Source organism: Oncorhynchus clarkii, chromosome 9, assembly GCF_045791955.1.
Source record: "Oncorhynchus clarkii lewisi isolate Uvic-CL-2024 chromosome 9, UVic_Ocla_1.0, whole genome shotgun sequence".
Classification (NCBI taxonomy): Eukaryota; Metazoa; Chordata; class Actinopteri; order Salmoniformes; family Salmonidae; genus Oncorhynchus; species Oncorhynchus clarkii.
In genome coordinates this window covers 51,028,078-51,044,054 of record NC_092155.1, presented here as the reverse complement: position 1 = coordinate 51,044,054, position 15,977 = coordinate 51,028,078, and the positions used below count along the sequence as shown (strand labels likewise).

The window sequence follows — 15,977 nt, the reverse complement described above, 5'->3', positions numbered from 1 at the left end:
GGATTTCTTATAAGCTTCCGGGTTAGAGTCCCGCTCCTTGAAAGTGGCAGCTGTAGCCAAATTTTTGCCAGATTTGCCAAATGGAGGGCGCTGGAGAGTGTGTATGTGTCTCTGAGTGTGGAGTCCAGCGTCCCCCCCAACCCCCCCTTTTCCCCTCATTTAACATGCTGATAGAAATTTGGTAAAACGGATTTAACTTCTTGCTCCTACTTGAGACGCAGATGTCTCAAGCATGAGAAGCTATTATCTGATAGCATGCAACACCCCAAAATGCCTGAATGCGATGTAAACAAAGATTTAGCGTAGCCGGCGCTACACAAAACGCAGAAATAAAATATAAAACATTCATTACCTTTGACGAGCTTCTTTCTTGGCACTCCTATATGCCCCATAAACATCACTATTGGGTCTTTTTTTTCGATTAAATCGGTCCATATATACCCAAAATAGCTATCTATGGAAGCTGTGTAATTCAGAAAAAAACATCGTTTTTGACGCAGCGTCATTTTTTTAAATTAAAAAAGTCGACGATAAACTTTCACAAAACACTTCGAAATACTTTTGTAATCCAACTTTAGGTATTAGTAAACGTTTATAATCTATCAAAATGATTACAGGGCGATGTGTATTCAATAGCTCCTCGTCTTCAAATCAATGGCTGAAAATGTGCACTTCAAAACATCCTGGCGGAGACCGGAAGAAATGGAATCCAGTTAGTTGGATTTACCAACAAAAAACTCCCCGGATAATGACGACAATGGCGACATCGTGTGGAATCTGTAGGAATTGCATGCAGGTCCATAATTAATTTTGTGCCCTTTTAACAATCCATGAAAGTGACGAATGGATATTATTTTTAGCTTTCAGTGAGCAGTTTTTCTTGCGCTTTTCGATGAAACACACAATCTGTTATAGTCACAGCCGTGATTTAACCAGTTTTAGAAACTTCAGAGTGTTTTCTATCCACACATACTAATCATATGCATATACTATATTCCTGGCATGAGTAGCAGGACGCTGAAAAGTTGCGCGATTTTTAACAGAATGTTCGAAAAAGGAGGGGGTAGGATGAAGAGGTTTTTAAGTTTCCCTGCATTAAAGTCCCTGGCTACCAGGAGCACCGCCTCTGGGTGAACGTTTTCTTGTTTGTCTTTTTATGGCGGAATACAGCTCATTCAATGCTGTCTTAGTGCCAGCCTCAGTCTGTGGTGGTATGTAAACAGCTACGAAAAATACAGATGAAAACTCTCTAGGTAGATAGTGTGGTCTACAGCTTATCATGAGATACTCTACCTCAGCCGAGCAATAGCTCGAGACTTCCTTAGATATCGTGCACCAGCTGTTATTTACAAAAATACATAGTCCGCCGCCCCTTGTCTTACCAGACGCCGCTGTTCTATCCTGCCGGTACAGCGTATAACCAGCCAGCTGTTTGATAGTGTCGTCATTCATATAAGATATTACAGTTGTGAATGTCTTGTTAGTAGTTTAATCTTCCGCGTAGGTCATTGATTTTATTCTCCAAAGATTGCACGTTTCCTTGCAGAATGGAAGGAAGTGGAGGTTTATTCGATCGTCTACGAATTCTCAAAAGGCAGCTCGACCTCTGGCCCCCTTTTCTCCGACTCCTCTTCACGCAGATCATGGGGATCTGGGCTTGTTCAAGAGAAAGCAGTATATCATTCGCATCAGGCTCATCAGACTCGTTCAAAAGCACTTCAATCTTTTGTCTAGCCCATTCACCCTCTGAATGGCAAACATACACACTCCATGTCTCAACTGTTTCAAGGCTGGCTGTAAAAAAATCCTTCTTTAACCTGTCTCCTCCCCTTCATCTACAGGGATTGAAGTGGATTTAACAGGTGACATATACTCTATAAGGGATCACAGTTTTCATAATATTTACACTCAAATCAAACTTTACACAATGTGCTTCACAGGTGAGAAAAAATGAATAAAAACAATTAAATATTTACTGTACAACAAACATAGGAGGATAAAAAACTAAAGAATAACAACACAAACTGAAGGCCTAAAAAGCACCCTAAGGAAAAGCAAAGCTAACAAGGTATGTTTTAATACCTCTTTTAAAAATGTCCACAGTTTATGCCCCCCTCAGGTTCTCTAGCAGGCTATTCCAGAGGCTGGGGGCACAGTAAGTAAAGGCTACCTCTCCATGCCTCTTGGTCCTAGGCTTTGGGATAGTTAAAAGGCCAGAGGACCTGAGGGACCTACTGGGTACATGACTTAAAAGCATGTCTGACATGTATTGGGGTGCACAGTCGTGGATTGATAAAACCCAGTAGAATATTCTTTAAAGTAATTCTACAACTCACCGGCAGCCAGTGCAGAGACCTTAAAACCGATGTAATGTGTGCTCTCCGTCTGGCTTTGGTCAGTACCCATGCTGCAGCATTCTGTATGGTTTGCAGTTGACCAATGTTGTAATAAAAGCATGGATGATTCTCTCTGTATCAGCCAGTGTATACAGTTATTGATTGGTACAGTTCATAAGTGACCTTACAGATGTGGACACATGCTGCCTTTTTCTCAAAAACTTCCATTGCCACTGGCTGACATTTAGTGTGTTACTACAGTGTGTATTGGTTGTATTATGGAAAGGTCTGGCTGGAGATAAAGATGTCACCAGTCACTGGGATTTTCCACAGCTTGGTTTATTTGATCTTCTGAGCCTTCTGGGCAAACTTGGTGACCTTGCCAGTACAACCCGTTTTCTTCTCCATGTTTTTGATGATGCCAACAGCAACAGTCTGCAGCATGTCCCGGACAGCAAAATTACCTGTTTGCACACAAAAATACGCAATGCACGCAAGCACGTGTAAGGGGCTTAGTACAGTTGTATTCCAGCCACTAGGGGGTACTCTGGTGAAGCCCATGGGAAATAAAGAAATATAGTTTAAGTGAATTGGGGAGAGGAAGAAAAATGAACAGAAAGTGCTGTAAACTGCTGTTACATGTGCTGACATGATTAAAAGTATAGTAAAAAGTACCTTTCACGTTGTAGTTTATATTATAAGTTCCTAGAAAGGGTAACAAATTTAGAGGCTCCGCTGAGATTTATTTTCATGTGAGCACGGGCCCATATTCCTTGAACGGACGAGTGAGAAACATTGGGAGAGTAGCTAGCTAGCTAACCATAGCGGGCTAACCTCCTAACGGATTGTAGCTATCTTGCCATTGCCTGCATTGTCGTTATTGCCACGTGAGTAGAACAATATGAGTCGAGAGAGGGAAACGTTGTTGGATGAAATCGAACAGGACAATTTACGGCACTTGTGTGTACGTTGTGGAGTAGGAGGTGTAGCTGGCTCTGAAGTGAAAGGAAAGATTGATAGAAGATTACTGTGAGAAGGAGGATTTAATGGAATCAGAGGATGAGGGAATGTCTTGGCTGCTTCAACTGAAATACAAAATCAAAGGGATATCGGACTCTGAGGATACTGTGAAAAGTCTGCCTACAAGACTTTAAAATCCATGGACAGATAGGAAATCAGAATCAGAAAGATAAGCTCAGGTTCAGCAGCCTAGAACATCAGATTGATAATGGACGAAGAAAAGGGTACCATGAATTAGAAATCCTAGAAACAGTAATCAGAGCTGTGAGCCCAGGGCTTAAGATGAGGAGTTATCTGGAGGGAAAAACAGACATGACACTCTACACACTAAGGCAAGTATTGAGGACACATTGTGCAGAGAAGAACCGTATCACAAGATGACTAAGGCAACACAAGAGCCGGGAGAGTCTGCCTTGGACTTCCTCATCCAATCTTTGACCTGAGACAGAAAGTGACATCAGCCTCAGCTCATGTCCAATCAGGACTGAAATATGGCACAGAGTTAATCAAGAGCCAATGCCTGCAGGCCATTCTTACTGGATTTTCAAATGATAATGTCATGGCAGAGATGAGAGTGCATCTCCAGAATATTAACACCAGTGATGAACTTTTGCTTGAGAAAATCCAAATTGCCTAGGGCAATGAAAGCGAACGCATGCAAAAGGCCAGGATTTCACGTAAGTTCACACCCACACGAGTGAAAGCTGTACAGAGTGAGGATAACGGGGATAGCAGAGGGGAATGTGCACAGGCAGAGCCCCAACAGACCACAGTCCGAAAACAAAAGAACTACAATCCGCTCCTGAGTAAAATTGATGCGAGCAAACAAAGCAATCAAAGAACTGACCTGTCAGGTAGCCTCATTAGTACAGTCAGTGCGGGGCCAGGGTGACAGTTCTGTTAGGAATCAACCAACAGAAAACCAAGTCCAACCAACAGAGAGAAAATAAAATGCAAAACTTGTTATGAGACTGGTCAACAGACTTGCCATCATTGCTACAAATATGGCAGTGATAGCCATTTGGCAGTAGGATCAGGGGCAACGCACATCCATCGGGAAACACCTGGGGGTCACAACCATGGAACGGGGAGTGACCTCAGATACATCTAGTTCCATCCAGTGTTGCAGTGGCTGCAGTGCAAAGGTAGAGAGAACCTCAGAGTTTAATTTGTGTTCATTGTGTCATAAAGCTGCCTATTGTTCCAAAGTGTGCCAACAGGATCATTGGAAACGGCACCAACCTACATGTAAGACTGCCCGCAAGACTGACCACAACAAAGTGGGGGGCAACTACCCCAGCTACCACAGGACATTGTAATATAGCACAGCTAATATAGCACTATGAGACACAGGGGCTCAGGTATCCATCATAAGTGAGGAATGGAGAAAACGTAATTTACCACGCCCACAAATTAGAAAACTGGCAGAAATCATGGGTGATACAGAGAAACTGGATCTGAAGGCAGCCAATGGCACTGAAATTGCCTTTCTGGGTTGGATGGACATTTGTTTTAGTTTGCTTGATCCCAAAGCTGATGTCAGTGCAGGAAAACAATTGAGGGTTCCAATATTAGTCACAAATGAAAGACTGGAGAAACCAATCATTGGGTTTAATGTAATTGAGAATTGAGTTCAAACAAAAAGTAACAATGAGCCCTCAGAGCTGATATATACAGTAAAGATGCTAAGAAATGCACTTAAGCTAGGACAGGGAAAGGCAACGACTCTACTCAATCTGCTTCAGCACTCAGAGTACACGGAGGAATGTTGCTTACAGCAGGCAGACGTGACATTGTCTTCCAGGTGGACAAACAAAATGGATTGATCCCTGTATCCCAAGAGAGGCCCCCTTCGATGATGAAATTGTGCTATTTGAACCGGACTTGAGAATGATCTGTGTCCTGGACCTACAAAGTCAGGTTGTGAAAACATCAAAACGGCCATCTCGTAAAGTTGACATTGCAGTAGTGAATACTACAAAACATGACATAACCTTACCAAGACAAACGGTGATAGGGAAATTACAGAGAGTAGTAGCGTGTCACATGGTTCCTGTGCCCACTGGAGAAAAGGTTACTGCAGCACCGGTTCAGGACAGATCCCTAGCGGAGCCTGGCCCTGACACCGATCACATAGAGAGGTGGGACCCACCTGTAGATGTTCAGCACTTGAAGAACAACAAGAATTAGTCAAACAGATGCTCAGAGAGGAATCAGCCATTTTCGACAAATATGACATGGACATATGGTGTATTGAAAATCTCAGAATGGAGATAACGTTGACCGATAGCATACCAGTGGCAAAGAGATACAATGGTGTGCCACTCCCCTTGTATGCTGAGGTGAAAGGCCACCTTCAGGGGCTCCTGAACAAAAACTTCATCAGGAAGTCAACTTCATCATACGCATCACCTCTGGTCTGTGTATGAAAAAAGGATGGGAGTTTAAGACTTTGTGTTGATTATAGGGGATTATACAAGAAAACTGTTCTGGACAGGCATCCCATACCCCGTATACAGGAAATACTTGATGGTTTGGGAGGAAACTCGTGGTTTACAGTTTTAGATCAAGGAAAGGCATACCACCAAGGCTTTGTGGGAGAGGAGTCCAGAAAACACACTGCCTTCAGCACCCCTTGGGCCTTATGTGAATGGAATAGAATTCCCTTTGGCTTATCAAACAGTCCCTCTGCCTTCCAACGAAGCATGGTTGAAAGTTTAGAGGGGATAAGAGATAGAATCTGTATACCATATTTGGATGATGTTCTTATTTTGAGTCAGTCATTTGAACAACATGTGGAAGATGCCCATTAGGTACTCAGACAGCAAAATAAATGGGCTATTAAACTCAGGGCTGATAAGTGTGACCTATTCAAGAATGAGGTCCGTTATTTAGGAAAAATAATTTCTGCTGGGGATTACAGAACGGATGTTAAAGAAATTGTAGCAGTGCAAGAACTGGTAAACAGGCCACCAACAAGCATGAGAGAGCTGATGGAACTACTGGGGTTTCTAGGGTACTACAGGGGTTATGTACAGAACTTCTCACAACATGCATAATGTCTCTATGACTTACTAGCAGTGAAGTTGGAGACCCCAGGCTCTGGGACGAGAAGGACCAAGATAGCGATGCAGTCGGGATAGGCTCTGCCCCAACAGAAAGTTATATGGGAGGATGCCACAGAGAATTAGAACACTTGGTGAATGTGTTGACTAATCCACCTGTGCTTGCTGACCCAGATTTCAACAACCCTTTTATCCTGCACGTTGATGCCTCTGAAGAGGGATTGGGAGGTGTGTTATACCAATAACATAGTGGCAAACTGAGGGTCATTGGATATGTCTCCTCACCCTGACACAAGCAGAGAGAAACGATCACCTTCACTCTGGGAAACTGGAATTCTTGTTCCTCAAATGGACAGTGACTGAGCGGTTCCAAGATGACCTATTTTATGCTCCCTCTGTGACAGTGTACAATGATAATAACCCCTTGACATAAGTACTAACTACAGAAAGACTGAATGCCACCAGTCATCGCTGGGAGGTGGAGCTGTCTGACTTTAATCTCAAGCTGAAGTATTGTCCTGGAAAGATAAACACTGACACAGACTTTCTGTCACGTCCTCCTTTGCATGCTGAACATTACATGGAAGAATGCACAGAGAAACACTCACCTGAGATGGTAAAAGCAACACTCAATAATGTTCATGCACAACAGCATGACTGTGTAACGTGTATCTCCACGGTCACACTAAGGCCATCAGAGCAGGATGAGCTGTCATGGTGAGGGGAACAGTTACAGACCGACTGTTTCTACACGAACTCATGCAGGCTCAGTCAAAAGATGCGGCTGTATGGAGATTCTTGGAACTGAAAAGTCAAAGGACTAAGACAAAACGAACACAATATCAACAAGAGTCATACAAAGTCAAACAGTTACTGCAAGAGTGGAACAGGCTCCATGCCTCACCAGAGGGATTATTACAAAGGAAAACAGAAAAAAGGACACAAGTTGTGGTACCAAGTCAGTATAGAACACTGATTTACAAGTACTTGCACACTGAAATGGCCCATCTAGGAACAGAAAGAGTGTTGAACTTTTGCTTATATTGCTTTTATTGGCCGCGAATGCAACATGACATTGAACACTTTATCACTAACAAAATAAACAAGGTATAATAACTAGGGCCCCAATGCAACATGTTCGGGCTACAGCTCCTTTCCAGATGATTTCAATTGACTATGTGCATTTGGAGAAAAGCAGAGGGGGGTACGAGTACATTTTAGATAACGTTACAACATTTGCACAAGCCTACCCCACCAGAAAAAGGTCAGGGAAAACTGCAGCAGAAAAGCTTTTCGATTATTTTTCCCCAAAGTTTGGCTTTGTGTCAAAATTCCATCATGATCAGGGAAGAGAGTTTGAAAATCAGTTCTTCAGAGCCTTGCAGAACTGTACGGAATTGCCAATTCCAGAACCTCTCCATATCATCCACAGAGGAATCCGGTGGAGAGATTTAACCGTACACTATTGTTAATGTTGCACACACTAGATGAAGAGAAATAGGCCAACTGGTGTGATTATCTGAACAAGATCATTCATGCATATAATTGTACCACCAGTGATGCTACTGGGCTCTCACCGTATTTCCTGCTATTTGGAAAGGCTCCACTGCTACCTGTTGACCTTGTCTTTGGGTTACAGATAAAGGAACAGGAGAAATCATAACAGGATTATGCTAAGAAGTAGCAACAGATGGTGGAAGCCTATGACATCGGCAGTAGAAACATGGAGAAATCAAAAGCAAAGGGAAAAGCCTACTACGATCGGAAGAACATTAGTTTGGTTCTGGTCTCAGGGGACCGTGTACTGGTGAGGAACATGTCAGAACGTGGGGGGGCGGGAAAGATAAGATCACACTGGGAAGACCAAATACACGTGGTGGTAACCAGGAAAGGTGATGACAGCCCTGTCTATGAGGTAAAACCTGAGAGGAGAACAGGCAGGGCCAGGGTTCTGCATCGCAAAATGTAAATGTCATGTAATTCTCTGCCATTTAAGGAACCCGTTGAAACACCCAGTAGAGGTCTGTGAGGAAGGGAACCACCCCAGCAAAAGAAGAAAAATGCAGAGAGCGCTGAGTCTAAGAGCTCAGAAGAAAATTCTTATCCAGTATTCATCAATAGGCCACGTAGGGATGAAGAGAGCCGACAGAGTAGCACAGCTAGTATCAGATAATAGTGAGGAACTGATAGAAACTTCACTGTGAAGGAGTGCCAGCCAGTCCTCAGAGAGAGCCCGGAGAGGACGGGGGTAAATATGGAAACAGCTGAGGGCTCAGAGACTCAATCATCTCATGATGAAGTGGGAACTGATTCATTGGGGTCACCCATGACCTTGCCCCGCCGTTCAGCCCGGCAGAGGAGGCCCAGAGACATTCTAACCGATAACACTTTAGGGCTGCAAAGCACTTATCAGGATACCAACTAGAGATGTTCAGATGTGTATATATCTTCTTGTTTACCTTTACTAATTACAGTGTGATAATGTTTAGTGGGGGTTGCGTCTTTGCCCATAAAGGTAGACCGGGCATGTCTATATAGTTGTATGGCTGTTAGCCCAGGTTTCTCAGGTGTTCTCATGACCTGTACTTACATCCTCTGTGTTTGTTTTGAGGCCAGTGAAGGGGGGGTGTTGAAAGGGGCTTAATACAGTTGTATTCCAGGCACTAGGGGGTACTCGGGTGAAGCCCATGGGAAATAAAGAAATATAGTGTAAGTGAATTGGGGAGAGGAAGAAAAATGAACAAAAAGTGCTGTAACCTGCTGTTACATGTGCCGACATGATTAAAAGTCTAGTAAACAGTACCTTTCAAGTTGTAGTTTATATTATAAGCTCATAGAAAGGGTAACACGCACCCACAGTGAAACATAAATTACTCAATATTGTTGTTTAACATCTCAATAATGATCACTTTCACAATGATTTGATTGGCTCCTCATCCTTAGTATTTAATATTGTTCAGTATTCTGCTCGTCTTGCATGATCTCTCTGATACTAAGCAGGCCTGTTAAAACCCAGCCATGCAAAAGGCTGCTTGTACCCAAGTACCACTCACAAACTGATGGATTCTGTTCAAATGTAACATGTTTCAAGTTAAACTGTAGTTTGTTAGTATCCTGTTTAGCGAATGTTTACTGTGAATATTAATGGAGTTTAGACCATGAAACTGTGTGTATGCTAATTTAGAATGGTTGACCTACTCAGATAAGAGGAAATTGCTTTGGATCAGAGAGAAGGGTCAGGCCCAGGATGAAGATGGACGGGGTGTGATTCTGACATCTGGCTAAACAAGAGAGGAGCATGGACATTCCACAGGGGAAAGGAGGGGAAATCATTGGGGTCATAAACTGTATAGCTGGGAAGGTGACACCTACAAGGGAAGAGTATAAGATGTATTGTGAGCTTTCTAAATGTATGCACTCAGCTGATGGCATTCTTTTCCTTTTGAACAAAACAATACTCCCTCACTCCACCATTCTAGGTCTAACACACATGGGAGGCCAAAGCACAGTGGTTTCACAGAGGACTGTGATTTCCCGCTTCAAAAACACATGCCATTATTTCCTCCATTGTTTGCAGACAGAACAGCAGCAAATATTTCCAATCAAGTCCGGAGAAATCCACCTCCCTGGACTGCATTATGGCTGCTTAATGAATCCATGTTCCAACCTCACAATCATCAGAGAGAGAGAGTGTTTGAGATTAACCAGATGTCCAAGGGGGCTTCACCTTGGTGACTTGTCTGTTTGTGTGCAACCAAAACAGCCTCCCTTTTGGAACTAGAACAAGATGTGGAAGACTGCATGCCAGCTCCCCAAACAAAAGGTGGATTCTTACCAGTACGTCAGTCCCTGAGATTTGACTATAACCAATGAATTGACCACACATGGGCTGCTGAGGCACATGAATGAATTAGAGGGCAGCTAGCCAGGCAAGTCTGGAAGAGAAATAGAACCCATTCTCCTGCTGTGGGTATATGGCTGCTATGCTGTAGATGGCTGAGGACAGTGGATGTTAGTTGAACAGTTACGGTTAACATGTGTTAACATGTGTTAACATGTGTTAACATGTGTACGTATACTAACCCAGGGGTGGGTATTTGGAGAAGCTCTCCACGCACATTTATTTATTGGTTATTTTACCAGGTAAATTGACTGAGAACACGTTCTCATTTACAGCAATGACCTGGGGAATAGTTACAGGGGAGAGGAGGGGGATGAATGAGCCAATTGTAAACTGGGGATTACCGTGATGGTTTGAGGGCCGTGATGGTTTGAGGGCCAGATTGGGAATTTAGCCAGGACACCGGGGTTAACACCCCTACTCTTACGATAAGTGCCATGGGATCTTTAATGACCTCAGAGAGTCAGGACACCCTTTTAACATCCCATCCGAAAGACAGCACCCTACACAGGGCAGTGTCCCCAATCACTGCCCTGGGGCATTGGCATATTTTTTATACCAGAGGAAAGAGTTCCTCCTACTGGCCCTCCAACACCACTACCAGCAGCAGCATCTGGTCTCCCATCCAGGGACTGACCAGGAACAACCCTGCTTAGCTTCAGAAGCAAGCCAGCAGTGGTATGCAGGGTGGTACGCACATGGGCTCCCAGGAACCATCTATACAATGGCAGCATCCCTAGCCATCAGGGCCTTGGGGTTGTCTTCCAGCTTTTTCACAGAGCAGTGGTTTATGTTCTCTTTGAGCTCAGCAAACTTACAGGCGATCGTGTGGCAGTCAATGACTGGGGAAAAGCCTGCACTGATTTGTCCTGGGTGGCTCAGGATAATCACCTGAGAGAGGAAGGGACAGAGAGAACAAATTAATTCATGTAAATAGGTCAATTAAATATTTCTATCAGGCATTAGTACTGTATTTGTCTTAGATGTCCAGAGGGATGGCCTTTGACCTTGACCTGAGCTGTGAACCAAGCGGCCACTTGGGGCGGGTCAGACTTGCTGTCCCCACACATGTTCCCTCTGCTGATGCGCTCATAGATACAGTGCATTCGGAAAGTATTCAGAACCCTTGACTTTTTACACATTTGGTTATTTTACAGCCTTATTCTACAATTGGTTAAATATATGTTTTCCCTCATCAATCTACACACAATACCCCATAATGACAAAGCGATTTTTTGCAAATTTATTACAAATAAAAAACAGAAATACTTTATTTACAAAAGTATTCAGACCCTTTGCTATGAGACTAGAAATTGAGTTCAGGTGCATCCTGTTTCCATTGATCATCCTTGAAATGTTTCTACAACTTGATTGGAGTCCACTTGTGGTAAATTAAATTGATTGGACATGATTTGAAGGTACCAAAAAATGTCTGCAGCATTGAAGGTCCCCAAAAACACAGTGGCCTCCATCATTCTTAAATGGAAGTTTTGGAACCACCAAGACTCTTCCTAGAGCTGGCCGCCCGGCCAAACTGAGCAATCGGGGGAGAAGGGCCTTGGTCTGGGAGGTGACCAAGGACCCTATGGTCACTCTGACAGAGCTCCAGAGTTCCTCTGTGGAGATGGGAGAACCTTCTAGAAGAACAACCATCTCTGTAGCACTCCACCAATCAGGTCTTGATGGTAGAGTGGCCAGACGGAAGCCACTCCTCAGTAAAAGGCACATGATAGCCCGCTTGGAGTTTGCCAAAAGGCACCTAAAGGACTCTCAGACCATGAAACGAGATTCTCTGATCTGATGAAACAAAGATTGAACTCTTTGGCCTGAATGCCAAGCGTGACATCTGGTGGCAGCATCATGCTTTGGGGATGCTTTTCAGCAGCAGGGACTGGGAGACTAGTTAGGATTGAGGCAAAGATGAACGGAGCAAAGTACAGAGAGATTATTGATGAAAACCTGCTCCAGAGCGCTCAGGAACTCAGACTGGGATGACGGTTCGAATTCCAACAGGACAACAACCCTAAGCACACAGCCAAGACAACGCATGAGTGGCTTCAGCACAAGTCTCTGAATGTCCTTGAGTGGACTTGAACCCGATATAACATCTCTGGAGAGACCTGAAAATAACTGTGCAGCGACGTTCCCCATCCAACCTGACAGAGCTTGAGAGGATCTGCAGAGAAGAATGGAAGAAACTCCCCAAATACAGGTGTTCCAAACTTGTATCGTCATATCCAAGAAGACTCGAGGCTGTAATCTCTGACAAAGGTGCTTCAACAAAGTACTGAGTAAAGGGTCTGAATACTTATGTAAATGTCATATCTCAGTTTTGTATTTTTAAACAATTTGCTCAAATGTCTAAAAACCTGTTTTTGCTTTGTCATTATGAGGTTTTGTGTGTAGATTGATGAGCGGGAAAAAACTATTTAATCTATCTTAGAATAAGGCTGTAACGTAACTACATTTGGGGGAAAAAAGTGAGGGGGGGTGCAACTCAATATTAGGAAGGTGTTGTAAACTCAGTATATATTCATATATATTTATTTCCGGCGAAATACAAAAGGGGGGCCATGGGCCGCATGTTTCCCGCTAGTTGCCCATCCCTGCGAGACTAGCCTATTACTTTTGTTTAGTGTTAGAGTTGCAACCCTACCTCCTATCTTGTAGACGTCCTGCAGGGGCAGGCAGAGGGGTTTGTCTGCGGGCTGTGTCGGAGGCATGATGGTGTCTAAAGTTTCCAGGAGACTCACCCTGTTGCCATGGTTCTCCTTCCTCTCCAGCTTCCAGCTTTTGAACCAAGGAATGAGGACAGGGTGACAACACAGAGTAACAACATGGATTTATGAGAGTTGAATTTTGGAAGTTGGGGTATCAGTTGATTGAGAAACAGGAAAATGCATTTTACATGAACATGAGGACATCTTGTGGAGTATTGAGGAATTACACACTGTCTACCAACTATAGCTTTGAGAGGGGGATTGCTCCAGCATGTTGTCCCCATGCCAACCGGAGATTGGCACGAAGATCACAGCTTTAGAGTTGTAGCCAATCTTCTTGTTGTAGGCACTGACTTCCTTTTCTATCTCATCACAGCGCTTCTCACTGTAGAGCTGCTCTGTGGAGTCCGTCCTGTTGATCCTTACAATGAGCTGCTTGACCCCCAGAGTGAAGGACAGGAGGACATGCTCCCTCATCTGACCTTTCTTGGAGATGCCGCCTCAAACTCTCCCACGATCAGCAAGGCACAGTCCGCCTGTATAACACAGCAGGCATGGGGATTGTTTAGGCTCGGTGAGATCAAAGAGTCAGGGTTTAGAAGAATGGTGAGGGTGAGGATGAGGAATCGTAACAATAAGGTGAGGGTTTTAACCTCCTTACCTGGGATGTTCCTGTGATCATGTTGTTGATGAAGTCTCTGTGCCCTGGCGCGTCAATGATAGTAATGTAATACACTGAGTGTAGAAAACATTAGGGACACCTTCCTAATATTGAGTTGCACCCCTTTTGCCCTCAGAACAGCCTCAATTGGTCAGGGCATGGACTCTAGAAGGTGTCGGAAACATTCTACAGGGATGCTGGCCCATGTTGACTCCAATGATTCCAACTTTGGTTGGTTGGATGTCCTTTGGGTGGTGGACCATTCTTGATACACACAAGAAACTTTTGAACGTGAAAAACCCAGAAGTGTGGCAGTTCTTGACACACTCAAACCGGTGCGCCTGGCACCTACTACCGTACCCCGTTCAAAGGCACTTAAATCTTTTGTCTTTCCCATTCACCCTCTGAATGGAACATTCCATGTCTCAATTGTCTCAAGGCTTAAAGATCCTTCTTTAACCTGTCTCCTCCCCTTCATCTACACTGATTGATGAGGATTTAACACGTGACATCAATCAGGGATAATATCTTTCACCTGGATTCACCTGGTCAGACGATAATACATGACCAAAAGTATTGGGACGCCTGCTTGTTGAACATCTCATTCCAAAATCATGGGCAATAATATGGAGTCGGTCAAACCTATGCTGCTATAACAGCCTTCATTCTTCTGGGAAGGCTTTCCACTAGATGTTGGAACATTGCTGCGGGGACTTGCTTCCATTCAGCCACAATAGCATTTGTGATGTTGGGCGATTAGGCCTGGCTCGCAGTTGGCGTTCCAATTCATCCCAAAGGTGTTCGATGGGGTTGAGGTCAGGGCTCTGTGCATACCAGTCAAGTTCTTCCACACCGATCTCGACAAAACATTTTTCTATATGGACCTCGCTTGTGCACGGGAAAATTGTCATGCTGAAACAGAAAAGGGCCTTCCCCAAACTTTTGCCACAAAGTTAGAAGCACAGAATTTTCTAGAATATCATTGTATGCTGTAGCGTTAAGATTTCCCTACAATGGAACTAAGGGGCCTAGCCCAAACACTGAAAAACAGCCCCGGACCATTATTCCTCATCCACCAAACTTTACAGTTGGCACTATACATTCAGACAGGTAGCGTTTTCCTGGCATCTGCCAAACCCATATTAGTCCGTTGGACTGCCAGATGGTGAAGCGTGATTCATCACTGCAGAGAATGTTTCCACTACTCCAATGGCGGAAAGCTTTAACCCACTCCTGCCGATGCTTGGCGTAGTGCATGGTTTATCTTAGGCTTGTGTGCGGCTGCTCGGCCATGGAAACCCATTTCATGAAGCTCCTGACAAACAGTTGTTGTGCTGACGTTGTTTCCAGGTGCAGTTTGGAACTCGGTAGTAAGTGTTGCATCTGAGGACAGACTATTTTTACGAGCTACATCACTCGGCAGTCGCATTCTGTGAGCTTGTGTGGCCTAACACTTCACGGCTGAGCTGTTGTTGCTCCTAGATGCTTCCACTTCACAATAACAGCACTTACAGTTGACCGGGGCAGCTTTAGCAGGGCAGAAATTTGAAGAACTGATTTGTTGGAAAGGTGGCATCCTATGACGGTGTCACGTTGAAAGTCTTCAGTGAAGGTCCTTCTACTGACAATGTTTGTCTAAGGAGATTGTATAGCTGTGTGCTCGATTGTATACACCTGTCAGCAACAGGTGTGGCTGAAATAGCCAAATCCACTCATTTGAAGGGGTGTCCACATACTTTTGTATATATAGTGTATGTCATGGAAAGAGCAGGTGTTCCTAATGTTTTGTACACTCAGTGGTCTCAAACTTCCACAGCGAGAAGTCAATGGTGATGCCCTGCTCCTTCTCTGCCTTCAGCTTGTCCAGCACCCACACATACTTAAAGGAGCCCTTTCCCATCTAGTGCAGAGAGATAGGGTAAAGATAAGTTAGAATGAGAAACTGTTCAGGTTAGAGAGAAATGATTTATAATTGAGTCATGGACATGTTATACCCTATAACCCCTTGTTATAATAACAGTACATCATAGATGAAGACAGTCTTCCTCTTCATTGTGTGGTTTAGCAGAGCTGTCAAGCACTGATTATGCAGAGATACTAATCCACACTGGCCTCACCTCTACAGCCTCTTTCTCAAACTTCTCAGTGGTCCTCTTGTCGATGCCCCCACACTTGTAGATGAGGTGTCCAGTGGTGGTGGACTTCCCTGAGTCCACATGACCATTCACCACAATGTTGATGGGACTTTTTCCTTTCTCATCCTGGAATGTCATG

At 44.1% G+C, this 15,977-nt stretch overlaps 1 pseudogene; it reads right to left on the bottom strand.

Annotated features, from left to right (window-relative positions):
• Positions 1 to 2,675: 2,675 nt before the first annotated feature.
• LOC139417568 (elongation factor 1-alpha 2-like) lies at positions 2,676 to 15,976 on the bottom strand (annotated as a pseudogene).
• Between the last annotated feature and the right edge of the window lies 1 nt (position 15,977).